Source organism: Macaca nemestrina, chromosome 7 (assembly GCF_043159975.1).
Source record: "Macaca nemestrina isolate mMacNem1 chromosome 7, mMacNem.hap1, whole genome shotgun sequence".
In the NCBI taxonomy this organism is placed as follows: Eukaryota; Metazoa; Chordata; class Mammalia; order Primates; family Cercopithecidae; genus Macaca; species Macaca nemestrina.
This window is the reverse complement of record NC_092131.1, coordinates 36,520,372-36,539,154: the sequence shown is the minus strand read 5'-3', so window position 1 is coordinate 36,539,154 and position 18,783 is coordinate 36,520,372. Positions and strand designations below refer to the sequence as shown.

Genomic DNA, 18,783 nt, shown 5'->3' with positions numbered 1-18,783 from the left:
TACCATTCAGGACATAGGCATGGGCAAGGACTTCATGTCTAAAACACCAAAAGCAATGGCAACAAAAGCCATAATTGACAAATAGGATCTAATTAAACTAAAGAGCTTTTGCACAGCAAAAGAAAGTACCATCAGAGTGAACAGGCAGCCTACAGAATGGGAGAAAATTTTTGCAATCTACTCATCTGACAAAGGGCTAATATCCAGAACCTACAAAGAACTCAAACAAATTTACGAGAAAAAAACCAAACAACCCCATCAAAAAGTGGGCAAAGGATATGAATAGACATTTCTCAAAAGAAGACATGCATACAGCCAACAGGCACATGAAAAAATGCTCGTCATCACTGGCCATCAGAGAAATGCAAATCAAAATCACAATGAGATACCATCTCACACCAGTTAGAATGGCAGTCATTAAAAAGTCAGGAAACAACAGGTGCTGGAGAAGATGTGGAGAAATAGGAACACTTTTACACTGTTGGTGGGATTGTACACTGGTTCAACCATTATGGAAAACAGTATGGCAATTCCTCAAGGATCTAGAACTAGAAATACCATTTGACTCAGCCATCCCATTACTGGGTATATACCCAAAGGATTATAAATCATGCTGCTATAAAGACACATGCACACGTATGTTTATTGCGGCACTATTCACAATAGCAAAGACTTGGAATCAACCCAAATGCCCATCAGTGACAGACTGGATTAAGAAAATGTGGCACGTATACACCATGGAATACTATGCAGCCATGAAAAAGGATGAGTTCATGTCCTTTGTAGGGACATGGATGCAGCTGGAAACCATCATTCTCAGCAAACTATCACAAGAACAGAAAACCAAACACCACATGTTCTCACTCATAGGTGGGAAGTGAACAATGAGATCACTTGGACTCTGGAAGGGGAACATCACACACCAGGGCCTATTATGGGGAGGGGGGAGGCGGGAGGGATGGCATTGGGAGTTATACCTGATATAAATGACGAGTTGATGGGTGCAGCACACCAACATGGCACAAGTATACATATGTAACAAACCTGCACATTGTGCACGTGTACCCTATAACTTAAAGAATAATAAAAAAAAAGATTTTAGTAATTTGAATCTTTCCTTTTTGTGTGTGTGAGTACATCTCAGTAAATATTTGTCAATTTTGTTGATACTTCCAAAGAACCAACTTTTGTTTCCTTAATTTTCTCTGTTGTTTTTGTTTTGTTTAGTTTATCTCTACTCTTTCTTTCTGTGAGCTTTGGGTTTGGTTTGTTCTTTTCCTAGTTCTTTAAGTTGTAAAGTTAGGTTTTTGATTTGAGATTTTTGTCTTTTAATGTAAACATTTATAGCTGTGAATTTTCCTCTCAGCACTGCCTTTGCTGTGTCCCATAAGTTTTGGCATTTGTGTTTTCATTTTCGTTCATGTCTAAGTATTTTTGAATTTCCTCTGTGATTTCTCCTTTGATCTATTGGTTGTTTAAGCATATGTTGTTCAGTATCCTACAATTTTGTGCTTTGTGGAAATAGTTTTACTTCTCTTATTAATTTCTAACTTCATCCTGTTGTGATTGCAGAAGACATTTTATGTGGCATCTTTGAAAATTTGTTGACACTTAATTCGTGGCTTACTATATGTCTTGTCCTGGAAAATATCCCATATGCATTTAAGAAGAATGTGTATGCAGTTGTTAGGTAGAGTGTTCTGTATATACCTGTTAGTTTAGTTGTTTTTTTGTGTTGTTTGAGTCCTCTGTTTCCTTATATCCAGTCCAGTTGTTTATCCATTATTGAGAATGGAGTATTGATGTCTGTAACTATTGTTGTAGAATGGTCTATTTCTCTCTTTGGTTTATCAGATTTATTTTAGATAGTTTGGTAGTCAGGTGAATACATTTTTATGATGGTTATATCTTCTTGCTATCTTGTATTTTTTGTTAATATATAATGTCCTTTTTTTGTCTAATGTAAACATTTTTGACCTAAAATCTATTTTGTTAGGTATTAGCGTAACCATCCTTGCTTTCTTTTGGTGACTATTTGCATGAAATAATCATTTTCTTTATTACTGCACTTACAATCTGTTTGTGTCATTGGATCTAAAGTGAGCCTCTTGTAGATAGCATATAGTTGGATCATGTTTTTTAATTTTTAAATTTTTAAACACATGTCCTTTGTCTGTCAGAGGTTGTTTTTATCTGTTCTACCGTTCTCTGTCTTTTGATTAGAGAGTTTAATCCATTTACATTTAAAGTAATGACTGATAAGGAGGCACTTCTGTCATGTTGCTATTTGTTTTCTACATACCTTGTAGCTTTTTGGTTCCTTATTTCTAGTGTTAACTGTTGACTTTTGTGTTTGATTTTTTTGTTTGTTTTAGTGAAACCTTTAAAAGTTTTTTGGTATGTATTCTGTAGGTATTTACTTTGTGGTTACCATAGGAATTACATTTAACATTCTAAAGTCATAATACCCTAATGTGAATTTTTTTTTTTTTTCCCACAGACAGAGTCTCACTCTGTTGCCTAGGCTGGAGTGCAAGTGGTGCGATCTTGGCTCACTGCAACTTCTGCCTCCCAGGTTCAAGTGATTCTCCTGCCTCAGCCTCCTGAGTAGCTGGGATTATGGAGACGCACCACCACGCCCAGCTAATTTTTTTGTAATTTGAGTACAGACGGGGTTTCACCATGTTGGCCAGGCTGGTCTCAAAATGATCCACCTGCCCTGGCCTCCCAAAGTGCTGGGATTACAGGCGTGAGCCACTGCACCGGGCCTGAATTTATACCAGCTTAACTACATAAACTCTGTTCCTCTAATAGTTCAGGCACCACCCTTTTCACTGGTGATGTCACAGAATTACGTCTTTATACACTGTGGGCTCAAAAACATAAAGTAATAATGTACTAATAAGAAATTAGTGCATTCGTTTCTTAAACCATGTAGAAAACAAAATGTGGAGTTACAATTTATAGTACTACCTTTTAGACTAAATTTTTTTTTTATTATTATACTTTAAGTTCTAGGGTACATGTGCACAACGTACAGGTTTGTCTTAAATCACATAGAAAAAAATGCAGTCACTATTTTTACAATGATGCTTTTATAATTGTTCATGCATTTACTTTTATTGAAATCTTTATTTCTTTATATGGCTGGAAGTTACTCTTTAGTGTCCTTTTATTTTTACCATGCAGGACTTCTTTTATCATTTCTTGCAAGATGGGTCTAATGGTAGTGAGCTTTCTCAGCTTTTTTTGTCTGAGAATGTCTTCATTTCACACCCACTTTTGAAGGACAGTTTTGCCAGAGTAACATTCTGGTTGATAGGTTTGTTTGTTTGTTTGTTTGTTTTGCACTTTGAATATATCTTCCTACTGCCTTTTGGCCTCCAAAAGTTTCTGATGAGACACCTGCTAATAATCTTAGGAGGATCCTTTGTATGTGATGAGTTACTTTTCTCCTGCTGCTTTCAAGATTCTATCTTTGTCTTTAGAAAGATATTATAATGTGTATCAATGGGGGTCTCTTTGAGTTCTCTTATCTCCTTTTGGAACTCTCACAATGCATGTGTTGCTTAGCTTGATGGTGTCCCATAGGTCCCCTGGCTCTGCTCACTTTTCTATAGTCTTCTTCCTGTTTCTCAGGCTTGATCATTTTCATTGTCCTATCTTCAGGTTCACTGATTCTTTCTTCTGCAACCTCAAATCTGCCTTCGGTTCCCTCAGTGGATTTTTCATTTCTATTAGTGTGCATTTCAACTTCAAAATTTTTTTTCTAGATTTTGCATTTCTTTATGAATATTTTCATTTTGCTTATGAATTTGTTTTAACTTTCTCCACATCTTCCTTTAGTTCTTTGTTTATCTTTAACATGGTTGTTTTTGTCTAGTAGATCTACCAGCAAGTATTTTTCAGGGTCAGTTTTTAATTTATTTTTTCTTTTGAATGGGTGGTATTTTCCTGTTTGTGTTTCCTGTGATTTTGTTGTTGTTGAAAACTGGACGCTTTAGTTTTTTATGTTTTTTTTTTTTTTGAGATGGAGTCTCACTCTGTTGCTGAGGCTGCAGTGCGGTGGTGCGATCTCGACTCACTGCAGCCTCCACCTCCCAGATTCAAGTGATTCTCCTACCTCAGCCTCCCAAGTAGTTGGGACTATAGGCACGTGCCACTGTGCCTGCTAATTTTTGTATTTTTAGTTGTGATGGGGTTTCGCCATGATGGCCAGGGTGGTCTCGAACTCCTGACCTCAGGTAATTACCCCCACCTCAGCCTCCCAAAATGCTGGGATTACAGGCATGAGCAATTGTGCCTGGCTAAAAACTGGACATTTTCATCTCATAATGTGCCAACTGTGGAAATCAGATTCTCCCCCTTCCTTGTGATTTGCTGTTTTTTTTTTTTTTCTTTTTTACTGGTTTTTATTTTTATTTTTATTGTAGGCTGTCTCTGTGCTGAGGATCAATCTGTAAATTTAAGGTCTTTTCAGATGTTTTCTGAGTCTGCACCTTTCCCTGGCCATACATGGTCACGTTCTAATTTTCCCCATATATGTGGTTGCTTTTGAATGGCCTAGTCTTTAATGTCTGGCCCTTAAAAGGGGTAAAGAGAAAGTTGAACGGGGGTTGGGGAGAAGGGTTCTGGCCTGTTAAATGCCCTGAAGTCCCTTTGGCCAAAAAGGAGGGGCTTACTGCAAGAGAGCAGGTTCAACAGTGGCCTCTTTGCACTTTTGTGATCAGAAGCAGCAGTCAGCCATTAGAGCACAGATCCCTGATATTTAGAGGGCAGGGTCCTTTTTGCCCATCCTGTCTCTTGCCAGCTGTGTGCAAACTGCTCTAGGAAATGTGTGCACAGCTGCTTGCCACAGGACTTGGGGTAGATGATGGGTAGCTGCAACTACGGTAGGAGCCAAGATTAAATGAAAATAACCTCAATGAACTGTTCGAGCCTTCCCCTAGAAGTTGCAAGTTTTCCATAGATTCTACAGCTCCAAAGTAATTATTTTGGATAGACTCTGCCAGTGCATCTATTGTCTGGGTGGGAAGACAGATTCCTGCTACTTGCTACTCTGTGATCATCCCAGAACCCGCTCCTCAATTTCATTTTAATTTAGTAATAGTTGCTGAGATACTGTTTTTATTTCACCATATTACTTAATCCCAAGTCACATTTTTTCAAAATTAGTTTTTTTAATGGAAGTAACAAATGAGTCCGTTTATAAGGTTTGAGTGCCTGTTTACTCCCCACTTCCTTCGTCCTGGTTCTCTGGCTTCCTTTCCAGTGGTAAACAGTTTGTTGATTTGGTACTTTTATTTTTATTTATGATATAAAAGCATTGTATTTTTGTATTTTAGGAACTTCACATAATTGCCATTGTATTTAATATCTGTAATTTTTTTTTTTTTCATTCAACAATGTGCTTTGGATAGCTATTCATGTTGGTTCATATAATCCCGGTTCATCCTTTTTAACTGCTGCCTAGTCATGGGGATTGATGTTTTTTTTTTTTTTTTGTTGTTTGTTTTTTTTTTTTATCTTTTTTCCCATTGCTGAACTTCTTGGTTGTTTCTGATAGTTCCTGATTATAAACAAGGCTGCAGGCAACATCATTGTCCTTGTCTCTGTATATGGGCATGTTTCTCCATGCAGTTGTCAGGTCATGGGATATTGTAATAGACACTCCCGAATTGTTTTATCTGAGTGGCTTCCAGCAGCAGAAGATAGCTTCTTTAATCCTATATGTTTATATGTGGAGAAATGGTACAGGGTAGGGGCTGTGTTTGAAGACCTGACGTGTTATTTACAAATAGATCTCATTAGCTTATACTATTTGGCTTTGAAGTTTAAGGCTAGTTTTATTTATTGCACTGCATTTTGCTATCAGATGTGAATTTATTTAGAAATAAAGAATTCTGCTATTAAATAATTGCAGGTAAATTACTATAATTACCACTGAGCTTTTGTGTAAAAGTAACACCTTGTTTTAGAATCTGTGCACTGGGGATAAAGCTAGGTGTGAGGGTTGTCTTAAGTGCTTCTGAAGTTTGGAAGACTTCTTCAGTTAACTGCTAATCTGTGTTCTAATGGCTAAGGGATGTGTTGTATATTCAGCATCACACCTACCTCATTGTGGACACCACAGGCAGAGGGAATACATAATTAAATGAGAGCTACTGCTGGGCAGAAATAGGCACACCACCTCCTCTAGTTTCCCTTAAAGGACTGTTGGTTTCAAAGTAAGCAATGGTATTTATTCCTTTCCCCCTTTTTTTTTTTTTTGCATGGTTGTCTGGTATGATGGGGAATATTTTTCTTCCTTTTGATCTTTTAAGAAAATAAAAAACTAATAATTATTTTATCAGTAAATTATTTTCAGAAGCTTTGGTTTTTAAAGTTACCAGTCTTCGTATGCCACTTCTTTGTCCACAATAGTTATGGCTATTCCATTTTATCTCTAAAATCCTCTAGCTGGAGATCTCATCAGTATTCTGAGCCTCACTCTATTCATCTGACAAATGGGGCTAATCAGCCAGGAGCCCAGCAGGGTTTTTGGGAGCATCAGGTTGACAGTGCAGTGCCTCATAGGAAACAAGCTGTGCGGGACCAGGGAAATCACTTAGTCCAGCCTTCTCCTATAACAGATGAGAAAACTGAGGCTGAGTGTCACATAATGTATAGCTTCTCTCCTTTCGTTTGTTCTTAACTAATATCTTTCTCAGTCATGGGATCACTTTGGAACTCTGTTTCTTGAGAAACCACAGGGGCAACTTTTACACAGGGCATGTTCCTTGCTTGCAATTTATCTTTTCACCACCTGTCAAGGCACCTTTCCCTCCCTTTGAAACACATTCAAATTCATTTCCTCAGGGAGGCTTTTCTAGTTCATCCTTAAAGATGGGTATTATTTCAAATCCTGATCAACTCAGTTTTATCCTTCACTGTGGAAATGTGAAGGACCCATTATTGATATAAAGGTCCTGTATAGATATACATACACACTTATATGATATTTTTTGTTATTTAGGGGGAAAAAACTTCTTTAGAACAAATTTGTTAGCAGCCCAGTGTTATTTGTGTATTTTGAAAGGGACGGTTTCAGTTGGTGAGATAATTAAATACATGATATGCTTTTAGCATATTAACTCCTGTTCACAGACCCTTGTTCTGCTTTTCATACAATCAACTTTCAAGCTAGTAGTCCAGAGCTAAGGATTATGTTAAATAAATTAGAAGAAAACCACCCACTGCTAATTCATGTCTTTTCATATGGGTGAGTATTCTTGCAACTTTCCCCTAGTGCTGCCGTCTTTCTTCCACACTATGAAAAGTGGCAAATAAAGTAAAAATGTCAAGTAGCAGTATATACTCCTAAAGATAACTCACAGAAGTAGTTACATTTGGACTAACTAGTACATAAAAGATTACATGAGGCTGGGTGTGGTGGCTCTCAGCTGTAGTATTAGCACTTGGGAGGCTGAGGCAGGAGAATCGCGTGAGTCCAGGAGTTCGAGACTAGCCTGGGCAACATAGTGAGACCTAGTCTCTACAGAAAAATACAAAAATTAGCTAGGTATGGTGGAGCATGCCTGTACTTCCAGCTACTTAGGAGACTGAGGTGGGAGGATTGCTTGAGCCTGGGAGGTCAAGGCTGTAGTGAGCTGTGATTGCACCACTGTACTCCAGCCTGGGCAATGGAGGCAAGGCAGTGTCAAATAAATAAATAAATAAATAAATAAATAAATAAATAAATCACATGAAGGCCAAGTTAGACTTCATAATCCTTAACATGAATGAATTATAAGGGCCAAGGGAGGGCTCCTCTTGGCCCCTCGGAAGATTTGATAGAAAATCAACTCAGAAAAGGCAGATTAATTGGAGAAAAGGCATGCAAATTTATTTAATGTGTGTACACAGGAGCTTTGAAAATGAAAACCCAAAGATACAGGGAAATTGTCTTATTTTTATGCTTAGGTTCAACAGAGTATGGACAGCCATGTAGAAATAGGATTTGACAAAAAGGAGGTGATTAAATGGTAATCAGTTGAGTGGGGAAACTCAGCAGGGCCTGTCTATCTAGGTGGTGCTTCTTGCTTTCTTTTTTTTTTTATTTTTTTTTAATTTTTGAGGCAGGGTCTTATCTCTGTAGCCCAGGCTAGAGTACACTGGCGTGATCACAGCTCACTGCAGCCTCAAAACTCTTGGGCTCAAGCAATCCACCTACTTCAGCCTCCTGAGTAGCTGGGACTATAGGCCTGTGCCACCTCGCCTGACTAATTTTTTATTTTTTGTAGAGATAAGGCCTTGCTATATTGCCAGGTTGGTCTTGAACTCCTGGACTCAAGCAGTCCTCCTGCCTCGGCCTCCCAGAGTGTTAGGATTACAAGCGTGAGCCACTGTGCCTGGCCTCCCTATCTAGATTCTTGTTGGCCTCTCTGAGCGTGAATTCCTTCCCTTGGAGTCTGAGGCACCACCTTCTCTAGAATGGGGGCCTTACAACCTACAGTCACACAAGGTAGTCAGATAATTTCTTTATGGCCAGTATTTACAGAGTAAGGTGGAGGGAAAGTTATAGTAATATATTTATGTTTTATGACTAGCTCTGGGGAAAGGGGTTTCTGGTTTCTTTTTTTTTTTTTTTTTTTTTTGAGACGGAGTCTCGCTCTGTCACCCAGGCTGGAGTGCAGTGGCCGGATCTCGGCTCACTGCAAGCTCCGCCTCCCAGGTTCACGCCATTCTCCTGCCTCAGCCTCCCGAGTAGCTGGGACTATAGGCGCCCGCCACCTCGCCCGGCTAGTTTTTTGTATTTTTTAGTAGAGATGGGGTTTCACCGTGTTAGCCAGGATGGTCTCGATCTCCTGACCTCGTGATCCGCCCGTCTCGGCCTCCCAAAGTGCTGGGATTACAGGCGTGAGCCACTGCGCCCGGCCTGGGTTTCTGGTTTCTATGACCTGCCTTGGGAAAGAGGGATTCCAGTTTCTATGGCCAGCCTCAACAGAGAGTGGGACTGAGAGACAGGAGGGCAGGAGAAGGTCAGAGAAAAGCTTTTGCTTCTGAGGCCTTCATTTTGGGGTATTGTTTTCTGCACCCCAACAGAATGAACAATCAAATGAATGTTTGATTGTACAACAGGCACATTTTTATTTAATTTCATAATACTGAATAAATCCTTTTCCCATTCATGTGTGAACTGCTTTTATATGCCTCCGATTTGTAATCAAATATTAGTTTGTTTCTGTGACTGGGCTGCTTTGGAAATAGGAAGTAAATATTTCAGGTAGCTCTTCCACTGAACATGCACAAATGCGTGTGTGTTGTGTGTTTGTATGAAAGGATTATAAGGTCGTATGTTTAGGGTGTGAATGGAAAGGGGTATAATAGAGTTTTATACCTGGAAAGAACCTTAGTTGTTATCCGTTTATAGGTGCGAATGGATATTTACAGATATCAAGTGGTTTGACAAGGTTATTCTGCTGTATAGTGTTAGAGCTAAGGCTTGGAACTCTGAGTTTTTGGAGTTAGAGAGCACTCTTAATGCTTTGGGAGAAACTTAGCAGTATTCTTTTTCCCCATTCAGGGAACTCAGAGTCTCTATTTCCTGAATTATCTTTTGGATTTTGGATATTTGGAAAATCAGATTATCAGTGGAGTTTGAAGGTAGACTCTTGTCTGGGTATTATTATTATTTGAGATAGTGCCTTTTTCTCTTTCCTGGACTGGAATGCAGTAGTGCAATCACAGCTTACTGTGGCCTCAACCTCTCGGGCTCAAGCAGTCTTCCCACCTCAGCTTCCTGAGTAGCTGGGACCATGGGTGTGCACCACCACGCCCGACTAATTTTTGTACTTTTTGTAGTGACGGGGTTTCACCATGTTGCCTAGGCTGGTCTCAAACTCTTGAGCTCAAGGGATCCTCCCACCTTAGCCTCCCAAAGTGCTGGGATTATAGGCGTGAACCCCTGCACCTAGCACTTTGTCTGGACATTCTTAAGCATGCTGTCCATGAGGTTTTTTCCTGAGAAAAGATCATCAAAGACCAAAACCTTGTCAAAATCAAGTTTTATCACATTCTTACGTTGCAAAATAAGGCGCTTTTTATTGCAAAGGAATTTAATACCTTCCATGGAAAACATTCTTGAAAATCCAAGGCAGTTTCATAGTTTCACCCTTTCAAATGTTGACTTTAAATGAATTAGGCCCAACCTTTATTGTAAGGATTATATCTTATCTATCTTTATATTCTCTACAGCCCCTAGCACAGAGCAAAATGTTTAGAAAGTTGGAAGGTAGTATATTTAAAATGCCTCTCTATTTTCCCACTTAAATCCTTAGTGATAATTGCTTCACTTCTCTTTGTCCTTTGCTTTTCTCTTCCATGTGATTGTGACTAAGGATCAAAGGAAATCCTTAGAATTGTTGAGACATTTGGAATACAAAATTTCTCACTAATTAAAAATTGGATCACTGGACCAGAACCTATTAATTTTGGCTTTCATTTGTTGAACTCTTTCTGTGTGGTAAATATTTTTCAGATTCTTTGAGTACAGAGATGAGTTTGACAGCCTCTACTGTTAAGGACCTGAAATCTAGTAGATGAGACAGATGTCCTGTGTGTTTAGGTACAGTAATGGATGTATTTTAAAAGTGTTGAAGCAATACATATACTCTTGATGTTTCTTATTAGCAGTATTTACAAGGATATGAATATCACAGATGAAGTAAGTTTAATCACAAAGTAATTAGGTTTTTAAAAAGCTAAATTTTACGTTTTCAAATGGATATTACAAGCCCATGGAATATTCCAAGGTAATACAGTGAAACTAAACTATGTAAATTTTATTCAGATTTCACCTACAGTGTTCCTGTCCTTTTTGTTTTCCAGGATCTAATCCAGAAATGCCAAATTTCATTTATTTGTATACTCTTTTGTTTGTTTGGTTTTGTTTGAGACAGGGTCTTGCCTTGTTGCCCAGGCTGGAGTGCAGTGGGACAATCATAGCTCACTGCAGCCTTGAACTCCTGGGCTCAAGTGATCCTCCCGCCTCAGCCTGCTCAGTAGCTGGGACAACAGGTGTGCACCACCATGTCCAGCTAACTTATTATTTTTTCGTAAAGTCAGAGTCTCCCTATGTTGTCCAGGCTGATCTTAAACTCCTGGGTTCAAGTGATCCTCCCACCTTGTCCTCCCCAAGTCCTGGGATTACAAGTATGAGCCACTGTGCCCAACAATATGTATGCTTCATAAAAATTTATTTTTACACAAATGGTAGCATACTGTACTATGCTTTCATTCTTTTTATTCCAGTTTTTACCTAGTCTCTTAATAATGGACTTTAAGTTGTTTCCAATCTTTTGATATTATTAACAATGCTACAGTGGCTATCCTTGAGCTTGCAAGTATGCAGTTTATATGGAGGAATTTCTGGGTGGAAGAATATATTCATATCTTTATTGCTAAACTGCCCTCCTTAAACATTGTCTCAGCAATGTATGTGTTTTACCTCTCCCTTGCAGGTAGTGTGTGATTTAACAATCTTTATAAATTTCACAGGTGAAAAAATGGAATTTTATCGTTATTTTTCTGTGCATTTCTCTTGTTATAAGTGAGGTTGAACATACTATCATGTGCTTAAGAACGATTTCCCTTTCTGTGAATTAACTCTGCCAATTTATGGAGATAATCTTTTTATATAAAAAGGAAATTAGCACCTTGTGATAGGGGCTGCTAGTTTTTTCCAGTGGGTTTGTATTTTGTCATTTATGGTAATTTTTGTTATGTACGAATTTATTTTTGGATCATCAGATTTATTACTATTCTACTTCCTGGTTTTGGGATTTTATGTCCTAGGTCTTAAGCTCTTCAAGATTATGAAAAATATCTCTTGCTTTTAATACTCTGTGGGTTTTTTTTATGTTTACGGCTTTAAATCAATTTGGGATTTATTTTAATGTGAGTTGATATCCCATCCTCTTTTCCATGTGGCTGTCTAGTTGTACCAGCACCATTTATTGAGCAATTTATCTTTTCTACACTGATGTTACATTTTATCTTACCAAATTCCTGAAGTCTTTTTAGAATGTTTGTTGTATCCATTGATTTGATGGCCTGTTCATGAACCAGTTTTGTACCTTTTAAATTATTATATGTTTATAACGTTTTATACTATCTGGCAAATATTAAAGCTGGTCCTCCTTATTACTCTTCTTTTTTATAATTGCCCTCACTGTTCTTGTTTATTTGTTTTCCATATAAACTACAGACATAGCTTCTGAATTTTTTTTTTTTTTTTTTTTGAGACAGAGTCTCGCTCTGTCAGCCAGGCTGGAGTGCAGTGGCGCAGTTTTGGCTCACTGCACTCTCCACCTCCTGGGTTCAAGCGATTCTCCTGCCTCAGCCTCTGGAGTAACTGGGACTACAGGTGCGTGCCACCATGCCTGGCTAATTTTTTGTATTTTTAGTAGAGACTGGGTTTCACCGTGTTAGCCAGGATGGTCTGGATCTCTTGATCTCGTGATCTGCCTGCCTTGGCCTCCCAAAGTGCTGGGATTACAGGCGTGAGCCACTGCGCCCGGCCAGCTTCTGAATTTCTAAAAGAATATCCTGATAATCTTATTGAGATTGCATTAAATTTATTAATTAAAAAATTTTAAAGCATTGATCCTCTAAGAATTTGTTTTGTGTAGCTCAAATATTTCTCATCTGCTTTTAAAAAAAAGTTGATTTTACAAAATTTGCTGGGAGTGGTGGTGGCAGCTTATGCCTGTAATCTTAGCACTTTAGGAGGCCAAGGCAGGAGGATTGCTCGAGCCCAGGAGTTCAAAACCAGCCTGGGAGATAGCGAGACCCTGTCTCTTAGAAACTACATATATATTTTACAAATTTATTTTTGTTTGAGACAGAGTCTTGTTCTGTCACTCAGGCTGGAGTCCAGTAGCGTGATCTTGGCTTGTTGTAACCTCTGCCTCTCTGGTTCGAGGTACCTCGGAGTGCCTCAGCTGCTTAAGTAGCTGGGATTACAGGTGTGTTTCACTGCACCCGGCAAATTTTTGCATTTTTAGTAGTTTCACCATGTTGGCCAGGCTGGTCTCGAACTCCTAGCCTCAAGTGATCTGCCCGCCCCGACCTCCCAAAGTGCTGGGATTCCAGGCATAAGACACCGTGCCCGGTTTGTTTTACAAGTATTTCATTACTGATACTACAGAGAGCATTTACTCATCATACTACTTCTATCACAACAAACATTCCTGTTTTCCCTTTACTTTTAGTGATGCTGAATCGTATTTTAGGGCCTTTATTATTATACATTCTGTAATTACCAAGGTGTCATGCATACAGTGGGTAAAAGTTTAGAGAGCTTGTCTATGCCGCTGTGGGATCCTCAGTAGGAAGTAATTTGGAAGTATCTGTTGAAATTTAAAAGGTGCACATGCACACACTGTAACCCTTTAGTTGTTTACTCAGCATCTATCCTAAAGAAAAGATGGGCGGTGACTCACATACTGCTTTTTTCAGTACCTTCTGTCACCATTGTTATCTCCTTACATTTTAGCCATTAAATTCTGTTGTAAGATGTGAAACCTTTCAGAAGTGGTTCATAGCCCATGCTGGGCACTTTTAATTTGATTCTCTAACTTACTTTTTAGTTAAAAACAAAAAAAACAAAAAAACCAACTCTCGTCACCATAGTAATTCTTTAGATGTTAGAATCAGCTAGGTATGCTTTTTTTTTTTCTCTCAAACTTCTTTAATCATCACCCACATTTCACCCAGTTCCAATAATTCCCTCTTTCCCTGTTGAAATTCACCATAATGAGCCTTGGCCCCCGATTGCATGTCCTTGATGAGTGTGTTGGGGACAGAAGTACTCTCAATCCCCTGTGGCCTTCCTGCACTTGTTCCCACTCCTGACCAGCCCACATAATGAATCCTGTTCTTCTCAAAGCTCAGATCGTCTCCACCCACGTCAGCAGCACCTTTTGTTCTTCATTCCTTTTTCATCCTTATTCCCAGATCTCAAAATATCGCTCCCCATATCTTTGCAATCTTTACTTTCATTCCAGAGGATTCAACAGTATATACATTTATGCACATGTGGTAAAGGAACCATGGTTGCTTTAGTACCAAATAGACATGAACAAAAATTGCACCAGAAAACAGAAAAATCGTTTGTGCAGAATTCTAGAAAAAAAAATCATCTTCCCTGTCTCAGCATCAGGTTGAAGGGAAAGAGGAGAGGGCCATCTGGGAATCTGGGAATTAAGGAAGCAAGGAGGTAGAATTGGAATGTTTAAGCCACCAAGTAACTGTTAGATTGGTGGCTGGGTTTTGGGTCATGCTTTCATGTGCTTCTGCCTGCAGCTTACTTGCCTCCCTCTTGGGCTGGTTGGAAAGCCGTGGGCTGGTTTCTATGGGAATTGATGGGTGCCGCTGGCAGTGAGAGGAGAAAAGCACTTGGAATTGATACAAAAATCCTAGGAGAGCAGGGTTTTTTTGCCCTCTGCTTTCCTACTTACTATTTTTTGATTTGATTAACTAATGTGGTTGTAGCTGAGGAGAGCCTCTCCAAGAGCTCACCTGTGGTACCCTAAGGAGGAGATGAGCTGTCATCACTCTCACCCAGGAAGACCTCATGGAGAGGAGGGCAACACGAAGGATTGCTAGTTTCTCAGATGAATTTCTGTTTCAGCAACTGGCTTCTCAGGCTTCACTGAACTCAGAATTAAACCCAAGCCTCTTTTTATACTGTTAAGAAATGTGCTGCAGACAGGAGTGGGGGAAGTCAGTATTTAATTCTCTCTTCTTCACTACCGTCTTCTTCACTACCACTCATCTCCCTCTTCTTCACTGCTACCACCCCTTGCAAGGAAAAGGTAGGTGGAGCATTCTGTGTTTGTCAAAAATTTAATGATTCTGAAATGTTGATCGAAAACAGATGTTTTAATGAGGTGATATCCACATTGGAAAGGATCAAGGTCAAAATATATTTTATGAGTCAACTTTAATTTGATTAGTCGAATAACTTAAAACCCTCTACTATAGTATATGCTACTTTATTTTCATAACTACTCATGAGTATGGAATGGAAAACATTAATTTATCTTTCTAAGAAAAGTATTTGGCTGGAGGAGAAAAGAATATTAAAGTGTCATGGACATTATAAAATTTGGTAGCACAGTCGTTTTTCCCCTACATTTTAAGTTTCAGTTCACTGTTTTCTATTGTTTCTGAGTATTTTACCACTAATGAAAACCTTATTCAGGTAAAACATTTTCTTTTGATTTAAAAGATTTTGTTGAATTCCTTGCCCAGATGTGAGAGAGGTGTCTGCATCTATTCAGACTTTAACTTTTGGTCTTAGAGGTGATGAATCACTTGGCAGAAGAACCATGAGATGTTGAATAATCTCATGATTTGGTTGATTTATTTTTAGAAGCCACTCCCTATTAACTCATTTAATTCCTGTTACACAGGAAGAGGGACAGGGAAAGGACTGGAAGAAGAGGTCAGTCATATACAGGCCTTGTTCTCCTAAAGCTTCTGAACTTATTTTTTGTTTGTTTGTTTTTTGAGACAGAGTCTTACTGTGTCTTACTGTGGCGCTAGACTGGAGTGGCGTCATCTCAGCTCACTGCAACCTCTGCCTCCCAGGTTCAAGTGATTTTCATGCCTCAGTCTCCTGAGTAGCTAGGACTACAGGTGTGCATCACCATACCTGGCTAATTTTTTTCTATTTTAGTAGAGATGGGGTTTCACTGTGTTGCCCAGGCTGGTCTTGAACTCCTGAGCTCAGGCAATCTGCTTGCCTCCACCTCCCAAAGTGCTAGGATTACAGGCATGAGCCACTACCTAAAGCTTCTAAACTTGTAACGTAGGTAAGATGATGAAAAAAATAAAATATGGCCAGGTACGGTGGCTCACGCTTGTAATCTCAGCATTTTGGGCAGCCGAGGCAGGCCAACTGCTTGAGTCCAGGAGTTTGTGACTAACCTGGGCAGCATGATGAACCCCTGTCTCTACAAAAAATACAAAAACTAACTGGGCGTGGGTGGGTGCCTGTAGTCCCAGCTACTCAGGAGGCTGAACGGGAGGACAGCTTGAGCCTGGGAGGTTGAGGCTGCGGTGAGCTGAGATCACACCACTGCACTTCAGCTGGGTGACAATGAGAACCCATTTCAAAAGAGAAAAAAAAGAAAAAGAAAAATCTGAAGTGAAGAGTGTATTCAGATAAGAAAGAATAGTTCAGTTTCCCTGGAGTGGTGTGTATGTGAAGTGGTATACAGAGAAATGGATTTGAAAATTTAGGTTGGAATTGACTTGTCTAGGACTTGGAGTGCCTAATTAAAGAATTTTTACCCTTTTTATGTAGGTATTGAGAAACCATTGATGGTTTTGGGGTAGGTGAAGGTGCGTAATACCTCTTTTTTCATACTGAACTTGCATTTTGTCTTTATATCTTTGCATGAAACTGAAATTGTTTCTAAATTCTTTAAAAGATATCACTAAGGAAAGTTAAGATTCAGTGTAAAAAAAAACAAATGTCAGACTTACTATTTGGGAAAGATCATTAAATCTAGTTGTTTGCTTAATGGATTGTAATTCTAATTATATAAATTTTCAGCATCTTGTTACCTTGGTGAGTTCATGGCTTTGAGATGACTGGAAACATGGTGTTGTCATAAACCTGTTTGAATAATGGAATTTCTGCAACTTATTTTACATACACAGCCTCTAAGTCTGCCACTGATGGAGGTTATTTATGGATCTGTTTCTGATCCAGAGTCTTACAGAGGGAGATTTTCCCATGGAGCACAGGCTAGCCAAAACATTTAGATGGGACCTGGTGTGGCTTTCCCTAGGCTGGCTTCCTTAGCCCCAGAAAAGAGCCAACTCTGGCCAGACTTCCTAGTGGCCTCTGTCCTTGTATTGTTGCCCAGAAGTTCCCAAAGGGTCTTGGTTGAACCTTTAGCCATCTAGATTATTTATAAAAACATAGCCATCATACTGCTATTTGGAAAGGATTATACTTTTATGCTTCTTTTGAGCTTAAAGGTGGTGGCATGGAAGGACATAGTCTCTAAGATTCCTGCATTCAGGTACCATGTCTGTCAATCATGCTCATCATTGCCTCTCGATGGCAGATTATAGTGCTTGGGACATGTAAGTACTAAATAAATGCTTGTTGAATGAACATTAGATAAATCTCGGGTAATTGTTCCTATACGGTAACTACTATAGTGGATGGAAAGACTGGCTAAGTGTTTGATTAACACTCCTTTCTCCTAGTTCTGTAGGTTTTAGTTAGTGATAAAGATTAAAACATTTTTTTGATATGTTGCTTTAAAATGTTAGTAATACTTTAAAATTCTTTTTAGATAATAAAATAACCATGTAGATCAGAAGTAACTTAAAATGTATGGCCAGGTATTGTGACTCAGGCCTGTAATCCCAGCACTTCGGGAGGCCGAGGCAGGCGAATCACCTGAGGTCAGGAGTTCGAGACCAGCCTGGCCAACAGGGTGAAACCTAGTATTTACTGAAAATACAAAAAATTAGGTAGGCATGGTGGTACATACCTGTAGTCCCAGCTACTTGGGAGTCTGAGGCAGGAGAACGATTTGAACCTGGGAGGCTGAGGTTGTAGTGAGCTGAGATCGGGTCACTGTACTCCAGCCTGGGTGACAGGGCAAGACACTGTCTCAAAAAAAAAAAAAAAAAAAAGAGGTAACTTAACATGTAAAATCTTGTGGGCTAATTAAAAAAATTCAGAACATGTAGTATTGACATTCTCTTCCTTTTGCATTAGAAAGAGTCAGTATCCTAAATTATTTAATAACATATCTCCTTTCCAGCCAAGATTTCATTTACTTGATTCAAAGCCCAGAGTATAGATGGAAGCACAAGAAGGTTTGCCAAAGCATGGAAGAGTAATGAGATTTTTCCCCTGGCAACTTGGAATTTATTTTTTTAATTATAGTAATTAACATGAAAAATGTTATTTTGTTAACATCTAATGAAGAGAAAGTTGAAGTAAATGGAGAAATTTCTATAAATTTTTTTCTTTGTGTTGTACTTTTTTTCTTTTGTTCTGTAAATATATATATATTTTTTTTCCTGATAGGGCAAAATAGGAAAATACGAGAAAAAAGTGATTGTTTAAAGATTTGATGATTGGCTAAGTGTGGTGGCTCATGCCTGTAATCCCCGCACTTTGGGAGGCCGAGGTGGGAGGATTGCGTAGGCTTAGGACTTTGAGACCAGCCTGGGCAACATAATGAGACCTTGTCTCTATAAAAAATAATAAAATAAAAATTAGCCAGGTGTGATGGCATGTGCCTGTGGTCCTAGCCACTTGGGAGACTGAGATGGGAAGATCACTTGAGCCCAGGAGGTCAACGCGGAAGTGAGCTATAATTGTGCCATTCTACTCCAGCCTGGGTGACAGAACAAGACTGTGTCTCTTAAAACAAGCAAACAAAAAAAAAGATTTGATAATCATAAAAGAGCCTATGTTTTTGTGACTTCTTACATTTTCTTGAGGATAATGTATGGCATATTGAACATTGAGATGGTTATTGGAATATCATTTAGAAACCTCTGGACATAATTCATGTTGGAACCAGTTTACAGTAGTAGATGGGGAGGTAGACTTTGTGCTTACAGTGCTTGTGTTCAAAATGTCCTGAGATTGGGTTTTTACTCTGTAAGAAATTTCACGGTGTTACTCTGTCTGAAAATATTTAGCCTTTCAGAATTCCATTTTATAATTTTGTAGTCCAGTATCTAGTGTGAAGGAGG

The 18,783-nt window shown here is 38.9% G+C and overlaps 1 protein-coding gene across 12 annotated transcripts in view; it reads left to right on the top strand.

Annotated features, from left to right (window-relative positions):
• The window catches only part of LOC105494308 (signal induced proliferation associated 1 like 1), a 410,938-nt gene that overhangs the window by 99,979 nt on the left and 292,176 nt on the right, over positions 1-18,783 (top strand). Inside the window, exon 1 of one of the 12 annotated variants that reach the window (XM_071099941.1) lies at positions 12,333-14,858. The exons of the other annotated variants lie outside the window; for them this stretch is intronic. The gene's annotated coding sequence lies outside the window, so the exon portion shown is untranslated. Of the gene's footprint in view, positions 1-12,332; positions 14,859-18,783 lie in introns of those variants that run through there. 12 annotated transcript variants of the gene reach the window in all.